An 11,405-nucleotide genomic window follows, 5' to 3' on the forward strand; every position below is an offset into this window, starting at 1 on the left:
GGGGTGCGTGGGAGGGAAGCCAGCACTGTGTTTATCGGCTTAGCCAGTGGGGAAGCCGGCGACAGCACCGGTAGCAGGACCAGAAGAGGAGCTGGCGGGAGCCTGGTCAGCGTAGCTGGGGAAGGAGCCAGCGGCAATGTTGGCCATAGAGCCGGAGGACAGGCAGAGAGGGCCCCAGGCAGCCTAGCTGGGGAAGGAATCAGCTGCAGCACCAGCAATAGAGCCGGGGGAGGAGCTAGCTGGATCCCAGACTGCAGAGCTGGTAGCGAAGTCAGCTGTGGCGTAAGTGGCAGGAGCGGCGGAGAGGCCAGCCGCATCGGGAGAGGGGGCATCGGGGAAGTAACCAGGTGCCCCATACCGAGGGGAGCCGGCGGGGGATGCGGCGACCGACGCAGGTTCCAGGCTGGAGGGGCCGGGCTGGCGTCCCTATAGGCAGTACGCCCAGCCCGAAGACCGTTGTTGACGGCCGGCATATTGAGGCGAGAGGGTGGCAAGCCAGGACGACGTTGAGGCCATAGGAGGTAGAGCCTAAGGTGGCGAGTGGCCAGGGTGTAGGGGAGGACGGAGCCCTGAGATTACCCGTCGAGGAACGCGCCGACGCCGGTGGATACCCCAAGGGAGGACCCCCCACTGAAGGTACCATCAAAGTCATGGCAGGTGAGTTCAGGGGTCCCCCTGATACCAGCAGGGTTAACCTCCGGGGTGCACTCACGAAGCCAGGGCACACGAAACCTTGGGCCCGGGCAAAGGCGGCGCGGGAACACCTAGTAGAGTGGAGGCGGGTACAAGGTGCTAACAGGACATCTTTCCATTGGACAACCTTTGTGGGAGGTGGGAAAAGCGAGGGAAAGGACTACTGCTGCCCAACATACTGTTGGAGTGGGCGAGTTACTCCTGGCGTACTGCGTTTTCCCAAATGAATGCCAGGTTCCCTCATCCTTTAGTAAAAGTTACCTTTGTTACACTCTCTCTCTCGCTCTCTCTCTTGCTCTCTCATTCCTTGTGAGTAGAAACTGTAAGTGCCCAGGGCAGGTGGGACGATCCCCTAAATTCTGGGTCAGGGCTCAAGCCAATTATTTGTAATTTTACCAAGAAGCTCTAAATACTGAAGCCAGCCATTGCTGCCAATATGCCTGGCAGAGGGTTACGTGTGCATCTGCAGTGAATTATATGAAGCAACTCCAGCTGATGGGTATAAATACTTGTTTCTCAGTGTAGTGCTGGCTCATGTTGCTGCAAGCTCCTTGAGCCTGCAAAGCAAGCAAATGAAGCTGGAAGAAATCATAGTCATGCCAGCTGGAAGGCAGTGGAGAGTTTTCCAGCAGAACATCTGCTGCCCATCTTGTCCCTTGGTCTGTTCCATCTGCCCTGGGCTGACAGAATGCATCTCCTTCAGTTTCTGGCTGACTAGAGATGGCAAGATCGCCGAGGCCTGTGGAATAGCCTGGAGCCTGCCTAGGAATATTTGAAGCCAGTAAGGTCTCCAGTGACTGTATCCTGTTCAGCAAATTTTTCTATCCTAAGGCTCTCATGCCACATCATAGACTGTCCATACAGGCGTACATGAAGAAAGCTGCTGCTGCCAGAGACTTTCCTTCAGGTGACTACCAGACCAAAGGGCTTTCTGATCTTAAATTGGAAGTTATCACAGGGTGGGACATTCCTTTAAGAGGATGGGCTTCACCCTTCTTGTGACTACTGTACTTACTTGCATATCATACATCGTTTTCCTCAAAAATTAGCCTTCCGAAATTGTGGTGCATGTCTTGAGGAAGCCGATTTTCTCCCCAGACTAGAAGCAGATTTGCTGTACACTTTGATTCCTTCTCCACTAAAAAATTAAAACCAACCAGATGGCAGCAGCAGTGGCATTTTTATTCAGGCAGCTGAGAAGTCAATTGTCGTACTGGCCCATTGCTCTTCACTCCACGGATGTTAATAACAGTCTCCTTTTTAATGATCTTAATATTCTACTAATGAAAATAGCCTTTCTTCTGACAGTTTTGCTGTTAGCTGCTCCTGCTCTCTCTCCTCCTATTTCACAGCCCTACAAACTGTTCAAATTTGTAGATCTGCAGGGAGTGCCACGTGCATGTATATACATATGGCCACCAGGCAGCCTGGAGAGCATCTCTTGCAGGTAAATTGGGGGCGGGGAATTGAGGCCCCCATTGGGAGAGAGTTGGGCAGGGCTGTGGCTGCTGCCCAGGCAGCTGGTGCCTGGGGCTTGGAGCCTGGGCCTGCAATGCATGGCCACAGAGCCTCAGTGGGGAGTGGGACAGGGCCACAGACAGCTCATCTTGTGGGTGGGGGGTTGGGGCCAGCTCCATGTCACTGTGCTTAATCTTGGGAGAGCTGGAGGAACCTGTGCCCCCAGATCTGTGTGCGGGGAGGGCGCAGACTGCAAGCTCAGTCTCCCCACCCTGCTGCCCTCCTCTGGGGCCCCCGCAGCCCAGTGTGTACAATCCAACACTGCAGAGAACAGTGGGATCGTGCAGGGAAGCTGCTTGCTACTGCGTGCTCTGCACTGCATCCCCTGCGCATGTGGTAACAGCAGAGGCAGTGCTGCAGGGTTGTGCCCCTCACTGCTGCTGCACACACAAAGGCACCAGGGCAGCGCAGAACTTGCAGCAGCAGCAAGGTGATCCTTGCGCAACCCCACTCTGCCTTGCAGTGCTGAGTCGCATGCACTGGGCTGCAGATGCCCCAAGGGAGCCTGAGCTCACAGCAGGCAGCCTGTGCCCACCCCTGCCCTGTGCACAGATCTGGGAGACACGGGTCCCCCCTGCTCCCCTCCCTGGCAGTGCACGGAGTGCCAGGGATCCAGCCCCACCCCCTGCCCAACTCCGCAGTAGGCAGGCAGCACAGGGGGAGCCAGGTTCTGCTGTGCTGCAGCAGCCACCGCTTCCTGCCAGGGGCAGGGGGCTGTGGACCTGGGTCCCTGGTCCTGTAGCCCTGGCAGCTGGGGATCCCCTCCAACAGGGCTGGGGGGAGGGGGTGGGAGGGGCACCAGCAGGGTTGGGAGGGCTATGGAGGGGGAGTGAAGGGCTTTTAATTTTAATCACAGATTTTTATCAGAGAACTTGCAATTTTTTTTATTTTTTTTTATCAGGGAAAACCAAAATCCCTGCTTATTAGTAGAGCCTGATAGATTAGAGAATACCTACCTGATAGATTAGAGAACACCTACCACAACAATCCCCAAGGTGAAACAGGCAGAGAACAGCTTTATTTAAGGATCCAAAGGGGGTTTAGATATAAAGCAGGAACTGAGCTGCTCTGCACTGCCAGGACTAGGGTGTGGACAGAAGCAAGACTCTGAGCACCTGGGGAAATGTAATGTAAAAAACATGGGCCCCTCCAGAGTCAGGCACCGGCTGAATGGGTTTTTGAGACTTCAGATTTGATGCAGGTACCTGGAGTGTGAGTTAGGCGGTGTGGGCCTAAGCAGTGTGATCAGTCTGGCCAACATCACACTGATTTTTAATCAGCATAGGAGGGGCTGCATCGCCCTGTATGGGCACCACCAACTCAACTTGGGCTTTCTGCCCATTAGCTAACCTGCCAAACCTCACAATTGTTTCTCTAGATTCCTTAGTTTGGATGGACTTTGCTTCTCTATCCCGATTCCTTTTCTACGTAGGACCCTCCATCTGCCCGAGCTATTGGCCACCTAGGTTTCCACTTCCTGCAGCTGGAATGAGACCTACCTTCCTTAGGGCTGAAGTCTGAGCACAGGGATTCTCCTTCCTGGTCACACACAGGTGTCCATTGATGGGCTGATGCTGAGTCCCAACTCAGAGGAGGCTGCACGGCTGCGAGGCGCCCAGGACAGCAGAGGTACCCGAGGGGACGCGGCGGTGCTGAGCCTGGAGCAGTGCTCGGGCTTCAGCCTGGACGAGCTGTATAGGCTGGCACTGCGCTTCTTCAAAAAGATGGCAAAGCCTTTCATCTGACATATGAAGAAAAACTCAGATTTGTGGCTCTGCACAAGCAAGTTCTGTTGGGACCTCACAATCCTGATACTTGCCCTGAAGTTGGGCTCTTTGATGTGCTGGAAAATGACAGAAGGAAAGAATGGGCTGCCCTTGGAAATATGTCCAAACAAGAAGCCATAGCAGAGTTTGTGAAGCTCTTAAGTAGATGTTGTCATCTGTTTTCAACATATATCACCTCCCATAAGATTGAGAAAGAAGAGCAAGAAAGCAAAAGGAGAGAAGAGGAAGAATGAAGGTGCCATGAAGAGGAAGAGCGAGAGCATTTACAAAAGGAAGAAGAGAGAGTGGGCCATCCCACTGCTGACCCCTTAAAGGTACATTCCATATACCACACACAGCTCTGAGGATTTCTTCCCCAGCCTGAAGTTCCTCAAATCGGAGCGTGAATCTCTTCTGCTCTCTCTAACCACAGCCATTTCTTGCCAGCAGGATCCCTGGAAGGTCTGAAAGATGCCAATCAATTAGTTGCCTGTTTTCCTGTGATCCCCCACTTAGGAATGGGCTTGTGTGGAAAGCAAATGGGCTAGAATGCCAAGGCAGCTACCTGTCCAGCTTTTGTGGCTGGTGCTTTAGGCTGCCTCTGGGAAACATATTTACAATCTCATTTGGCATTTCAGAGCTTCCTTTGCAGCAAAGCAGTGTTGCTGGTGTCTCAGACAGCATGGGAGTAGAAAGAGAGCCTCAGCATCAAGCCACAGAGGCTCAACTCACCTCTGTCATTACAGCAAGTCCATTTCCATGTCCCAACACAACATTACTGTTGACTTCTGTCAAGTCTATCTAAGCCCCTCTGGTCTACGTGAGACTAGGTGAGGTAGGTCAGGCTGGGAACTGCCTGGCGGTGTCATCTCATGTGCAGTGCTCCCAAAGGTTTATTGTAACAAATGTGGATGCTTTCCAGAAATGGCAGATGCTTTTATCCATGGAGGGACCTCGGGGGCCAAACTGTTTCCTGCTGCAAAACCACCACCAGGAAGGGAGTTGGTGCCAGGGATGAACCAGACACTGCCTCCAGCAATGTTTCTATTGGTAGAATGCTCCTCTGTCAACCTCCCCAGCCATGGTGCTCACAATAAAGCATAAAACATTTAGGATGTGATGCAGTCCCCCCTCAGGCTTGCTGCATTCTCTGTATCCTGGTACTGGGATTATACAGGCCCACTGCACTACAAATCTTCAGTTTCCCCACGGTACCTTTTTCCAATTTGGAATGGGCTGGCATGGTCCCTACCCTACTCAGGGGTCAGACTGGTGGGGACCTCCCATGCTAGTTCTAAGGGCATTGCCAGGATGTCTTCTCCCTGTTTATCTCCTACTGTTTTTGTCTGCTGCCAGTCATGAACCGCTGCAGAACAACCCCTTGTGATGCTGGGCCTGTAACTCTATCCTTTGCTGCAAGATCACAGTTCTGTTCCCAGAGAAGTGACTCCCTGATCTCAGCCAGCAGAGGGCTCTGATGAACAGGTCTGGCACAGCCCTGCTGCCACAGGGCAGGGGTGCGCACACACCACCTCGTCCATCCCACCCATAATGCCTTTCTTCCCTGCTGATCTGGGTCAATAGAGCCCCAACTACAGCATTTCTCCAAGACAAAATTTTGTCCCCAAACATTCTGATATGAATATGTTTTGCCTTTGTCGGAAGCAGCCAAAACTCCCCGCCCCCAAAAACTCAACTCTCCAAAAGGCTTTAGAACAACTCACAATGAAGCAGTGGGAAGAGAAGGCTAAGGAGAAGCATTGCCGGGATGGGAGATTCAGACAGGGCGCTCCAATGAAACAGATGAGCGAGCTGCACTCTCATCTCATTCTGTGGAAGATCCCAACCCTGCTGCTGCCACAAGTGAACTAAGAAAGCCTGTGCAGATTGTGAAGTTACCCAGAAAGAGGTTAAGCTTTAAGACCAAATAGATGAGAGACCCTTACATGGACAGAAACATAGCCTATCTGGTACCTCCTTCATCAGTGCACTTGCAGCCCCTGATGCCCCTTCCAAGAGAACAGAAATTACAGTTCTCTCTTGTTTTACACCTCATGCCATTATTTATGTCTGTGCAAAGTGGCCGTGAGATGCTTCCAAATGAGGTTGTAATGTTTTCACACTAAGTTTTCAATCATGCAGTGCAGGGGGGGTAAGGCTTCCTAAAGGGAAAGGCAACAGCAGTTCAGGCCTTTGAAGCTTAATTGGTGCTTTTTTGAGATATTTTTGTCCAATCGCTACAATCCCTTACCTGAAGGAAGAGACCCATACTCCTATAAATCCATTAGTGTTTGCTCATTGACTGTTGTGGGGGTTTGCTTAGGTAGCCTCAAGGGACTGAGCTGCTGGTGGCTGTGGTGCTCAGGCCTTGAGGTTTCATGTCACTGATCTGTTGACAGGCAAGTTGCTTAGCCAGCTCTTTTATTTCTGGATTTCAGTCTCTTTTCTCTTACTGAATACAGCCTGAATAGGCTGCTCTCTTCCTCTAGGCCTCAAGCTGCAGCAGGGGAAATTGAGGCTGAAGATTAGGAAGAACTTTCTATGAGAGTGGTCAAACACTGGAACACAAACCTACTACAGAAACTGTGAAATCTCTATCCATTGAAGTTTTGAAGAGCAGGTTAGATGGACACAAGGCTGGAAAGGTGTGGTCAGGGATAATTCTGTCTTGAGCAGGGGGCTGGACCTTGTGAGGTCCCTTCCAGCCTAACTTTCTTATGACCCTACTACCTACTTGAGTGCATTTTCCCAGATCCTCAAACTGTAAGTGTGACAGACTTACTCAAACTTTACTCACCTCTTGACCTTCTAGGTTTCCTGACCTGATCCCCATCCCTGGATTCTGCTTGAACTCCCCCAACTCCAGTTATGACCAAGTTCCTGTCCTTGATCCCTGATTAGTCCTCAGGTCTGGCCACACACGTCTCACACTGACACTAGTAGACAGAGTACCTGAAAATGTCAAGAACAACCTAAATTGCCACAGATAAAGCAGGGGAAAAGGACACTGACAGTGTCCTGCCACTACAAGGAGAGGCAGTAGTTTGTTAAAATATGCTTGAGAGATCCATGGAAGAGGACCATGTCTTCTGTTTCAGAGGAAAACAATACAGCTATAGTCAATGGAAATCTGACTGGGCACATATACACATGCATTAATGCACCTTTTCTAATGTGCATTAAATTTAGTACTTGTAATGTGAGATACTAAATTAATGGACGTTAGGCTGCACTAATGTTCAATAGTGCATTTGCATGCTTTTTTAGTGATGCTTATAACGTGCAGTAGGCTATTTTACGCATTAGCATAATGTCACTTTTTTATGTGATGCTTTAATGCACAGTAAAATAGTCTATTGCACATTAAAGTGCATATGGAGACGCACCTACAGTGGCATAAAACCCCTTCCTGATCCAAACATGATGACCAATCTGACACTGAGTGGACTAGCAAGATCCTCTAGGTTGGGACTCAGCCCCATGTGGCAACCAAACAAAACTAAGAAGCATGTATAGACACATCCAGTGCGTGCATCTATACAAGATGTTTACTGTACAATTGGCTAATTAGCTGCACAGTAAATGTCACACACCTACATGTGTGCCCCTATTAGGATGGAGTAGATTAATTTATTCCGCTGCAGGATAGTACTTGTAAATACACAAAGATTTTTACTCCACCGCAGGATAGTAATTGTAAGTACTCATGCAAATAGTGAGTAAATACAAGTACTTTCCTACAGCAGAGTAAAATACTCCATGCTTCAGTATGAAGGCTGCCTGTTGGCCAGTCCCATGCTGAAGCACCCTCATGCCCCAGCCAGCCCCTCCATAGTGCATTGAGCCAGGGGGAGCAGCTCTGGGCTGGCAGGCTGATGCCCCCCCTCCCATAGGCCTCCTGCCAGCAGGGGCTGCTCCCTCTCAGCTCAATGTGCTGTGCTCCCAGGCGCATGTGCAGATGTGGCACCCAGGAGCAATAAGCTTCGGAGTTTATTCAAGTAGCCTAATAGCACATGTAGATACATCCAGTATGCAGAATTCTACTACGCAGAATGCACAACACTGATAGAAAAGAACAAACTGGATTCAGATGGTGCAAGGATGCAGAGATCAAATTATTACATTGAAAAATATAACAGAAAGTCAGATAGAATAGACCTACACTTTATTTTTCAACTTCGTGGACTGTGAAGAGATCTTAGATGCTATACACCAGAAAATCCTGTAATATAGTATAGCTATGGAAATTCCATCAAAATGCTTAACATTATTAAAGCTTTGCATGATGGCTTTAGCTGTAATGTCATAGTCAATGGACTGTCATTATCTTTCTTTGAAGTATCAACAGGAGTCCAAGGGGGCATGTTCTCACCTCTGCTGTTGCTCCTACCAATAAACTGGGTAATGAGAACTGTTCAAGAGTAGCAAAGCAGAGACATAAAATGGATGTTGACTGAACTGAAAGAACCAGCTTTTTCTGACAGTATCTGCTTTCTATTCAACAACAGAGTATACATGCAAATGAAAATGAACAGATTGAGCACAGGTGCAGGATTAGCAATCAACACCAGCGCTAGTAATCGATGCCAATAATACAAAAACAGTAAGAATTAACAAGACTCACCAGAATGAATCACTAGTAAACAACACTATTAGAAGCAGCAGCAACAAAATCAGCAAAACTACAGGAGAAGATGGCAATATCCAAAAATCATATACAAAGGCAAGGGCATCATTTATGCAACTGAACAACAGGTGGAAGTCAAAGTAGTAAAACACTTAAACGAAAATTAAACTATTCAACAGCAGCATAAAACAAGTATTGATATATGGCAGTAGAAGCTGGAAGATGACAAAAAAGTCTTGGAAAGAGGGTGGCATTTTTTTAAATTTTTTTTTTACACATGTTGTAAAAGAATTTTATAAGTTTTCTAGCCAAAAATTGATATCACAAAGACAGGCAGGAGATAAGATCAAGCAATAAACTTATTGAGTAGACTGGGGAAAACAGAAATGTGGTACTGGTCAGAACATGGTCCATTAGTGAATATTCAGACAAGTGCCTATGTATGTGCATGTGTAGTTGGTGCCATGTTGCAGCAACGCTTATTTATCTGGTTCTCTATTTACAACACTAGAATAAACACCTTTCTGTGACTGCCCATGATCTCTAGACCTTGGGGTACAACTGCCCTCTTGTGAAGAGGGACTTGGCTTGCTCTTTCAGCCATCTGATAGCCTGTGATCTTGCCTGCCATGCCTTGTTCTTTCAGTGGTTACAGGCCCTCAGCACAGTTGGGGAGAGGGGTGTCTCATATTTGCTCTCTGCCCAGGGGTCCCTGGGGCCTGCCTTGCCTAAAGGGCTTACCTGCTTGTGGCTCCACACATACTGGCCAGTATTTCCATTAGCAGAGCTCCTACCTCTAGGCTGCCTCCTCCCTCACTACCTAGCCCCTGTGATCAGGCCTTTATATACTTGCGGGGGGGGGGCTATTTTTGTTTTTTGGTTTTTTTGTGTGGGGGGGAAGGGGGAGAAGAGACCTTTACCCAGGGCTGGCATCTTTGAAGGTACAGATCTTTATATGTAATAGGGATAGGGGTCTTCTACCGCACTTGCATGTTCACAGTCCGAGCAAACTTGTGGTTTACTTGGATTTAAAAGACTGGTTTTGTGGGTTTAATTTGTTAATAATCATGATGGAAATGTGTGTAAGTGAAGTTTGGAAGCACTTTGTATAATGGAAGTATACTGATTTCTAGCGTACACTGTATAATTATATTCCAGGAATGTTGCCTAAGTTTCAGTATCAACCTAAATTCTGCCTTCTTGCTGTATGCTGGTACACTTTTGTGGAAGGCATATTGTGAGGAAAACTGGAACATTGAAATAAAAGCACCATGATGTACATACATAAAGGGGAAGAATTTAGTTTTCACAGGTAACTAAATCAGGGATTTACCATTATTCAGACCTAAACTACATTTGTTTAACATATCTGCACAACTGCAATAACCTTCCCAGCATTGTAACACAGGCTGCTGCTACCTGGGCAATAGGACAAGCCATTAGAAGAAAGCAGGAGACACTTATCACTGAAGGGGGAAGAACCTCTAAATAAAACATGCAGGATCACCAAGATGAGGAAGAGGGTGAGCTCAGCTTGGCTTGGAACTCTCCCCCTCCCCCTCCATGGCAACTTCATGGTCAGAGCAAGGGGAGCTCAGGGCTCATGTGGTGGCCCTAGAGGACAGAGGAAAGGGGGCTACAAGTTTCAGGGAGGATAGAAAGGGCCACTGACACTAACATGGATACTCCAACTCAGTGGAGTGGAGAGGTGGGACTGCCTTGCCCGAGTTTCTTTTCTCTCCTTAATCCATCACATGTCCTCACTGGTTCCTAGTGCACCTGCTGGTGCTGCTCTGGCCCAGGAGCTCTCCCTTAGATCTCTGGGATGAGTTGCCCGAACCACCAGTCAAATGGCAGTGACAGGCAGATCATATCTCAGCAACAGCTGCTGCAGTTTCATAAGGAATGAAACAAAAAGGCTTTCCCTGGGCTGAACAGAAGGCCCACTGTCAGCAGCACAAAGAAGAGCTTCTTAGAGCAGAACCCTCACATCTCCTTTAGGAAGCACGAGGCAGCAAAAATAAAAGCATTGCTATCAGCTGCTGCCCCTTCTGTAGGTAAAGGATTGCAGGCATGTAGTTAAAACCTCTCAGGAAACACCCAGTTGGACTTCAGAGGCCTAAATTGCTGCTGATTTGCCTTTTGTGTAGCCTCGGCCCCTGTATTCCATGAGTGGAAATGCAATGTAGAAGCATGGCTGCCTCATCTGGCAGCACCTCACAGCCACATGGCATAGACATGAATAATGGCATCAGGTATAAACAATGGAGAAATGTAATTTCTCTTGCCTGAGAGACAACAAGGGCTGTAGGCACACTGAGGAAGGCAGTACCAGGCTGCACATCTGTCCATGTAAAAAGGTACCAGGCTGTGCTTCTGTCTGTGCTTCTGTCCCAGCCCTCCCCTCCCCCTGCAACCCAGAGCAGAGATAGGCCAGGTGTCCTGACTTGTAGCCATGCCTCTGCTTGCCAGCCCTCTAGTGATAAGTCAGAGCTGTTCAGGCAAGAAATAGTATTAATCTTTAAAGTGTGACTACTTGCAGCACATTCCAACGTTAACACCACTGAATATTTCTCAGATTTAGTATGGTCTAAGTGTAATGTGTAACTTCATCCCAGAAAACTTTTCACTAAAGGAAGAGGGAACCCAGCATTCATTTGGGAAAATAGCATACCAAGAGTAAATAATTCACCCATCCCAACAATGTCTTGGACCATAGTCCTCTGCCTCAGATTCCTCACCCCCTAGGGAGACTGGCCAGTGGACAAATGTCACTTTGAAATGTCATACACCACTCTTTC

General features: G+C 48.6%; 1 long non-coding RNA gene across 1 annotated transcript in view; it reads left to right on the top strand.

Moving 5' to 3' along the window:
- The first annotated feature begins 404 nt into the window (after positions 1–404).
- LOC112548100 overlaps positions 405–11,405 on the top strand; it is an 18,203-nt gene continuing 7,202 nt past the window's right edge. Inside the window, exon 1 of the long non-coding RNA XR_003091898.1 lies at positions 405–636. This is a non-coding gene — a long non-coding RNA (uncharacterized LOC112548100). The remainder of the gene's footprint in view (positions 637–11,405) is intronic.

This window comes from Alligator sinensis, unplaced genomic scaffold, assembly GCF_000455745.1.
Source record: "Alligator sinensis unplaced genomic scaffold, ASM45574v1 scaffold1081_1, whole genome shotgun sequence".
Taxonomy (NCBI): domain Eukaryota; kingdom Metazoa; phylum Chordata; order Crocodylia; family Alligatoridae; genus Alligator; species Alligator sinensis.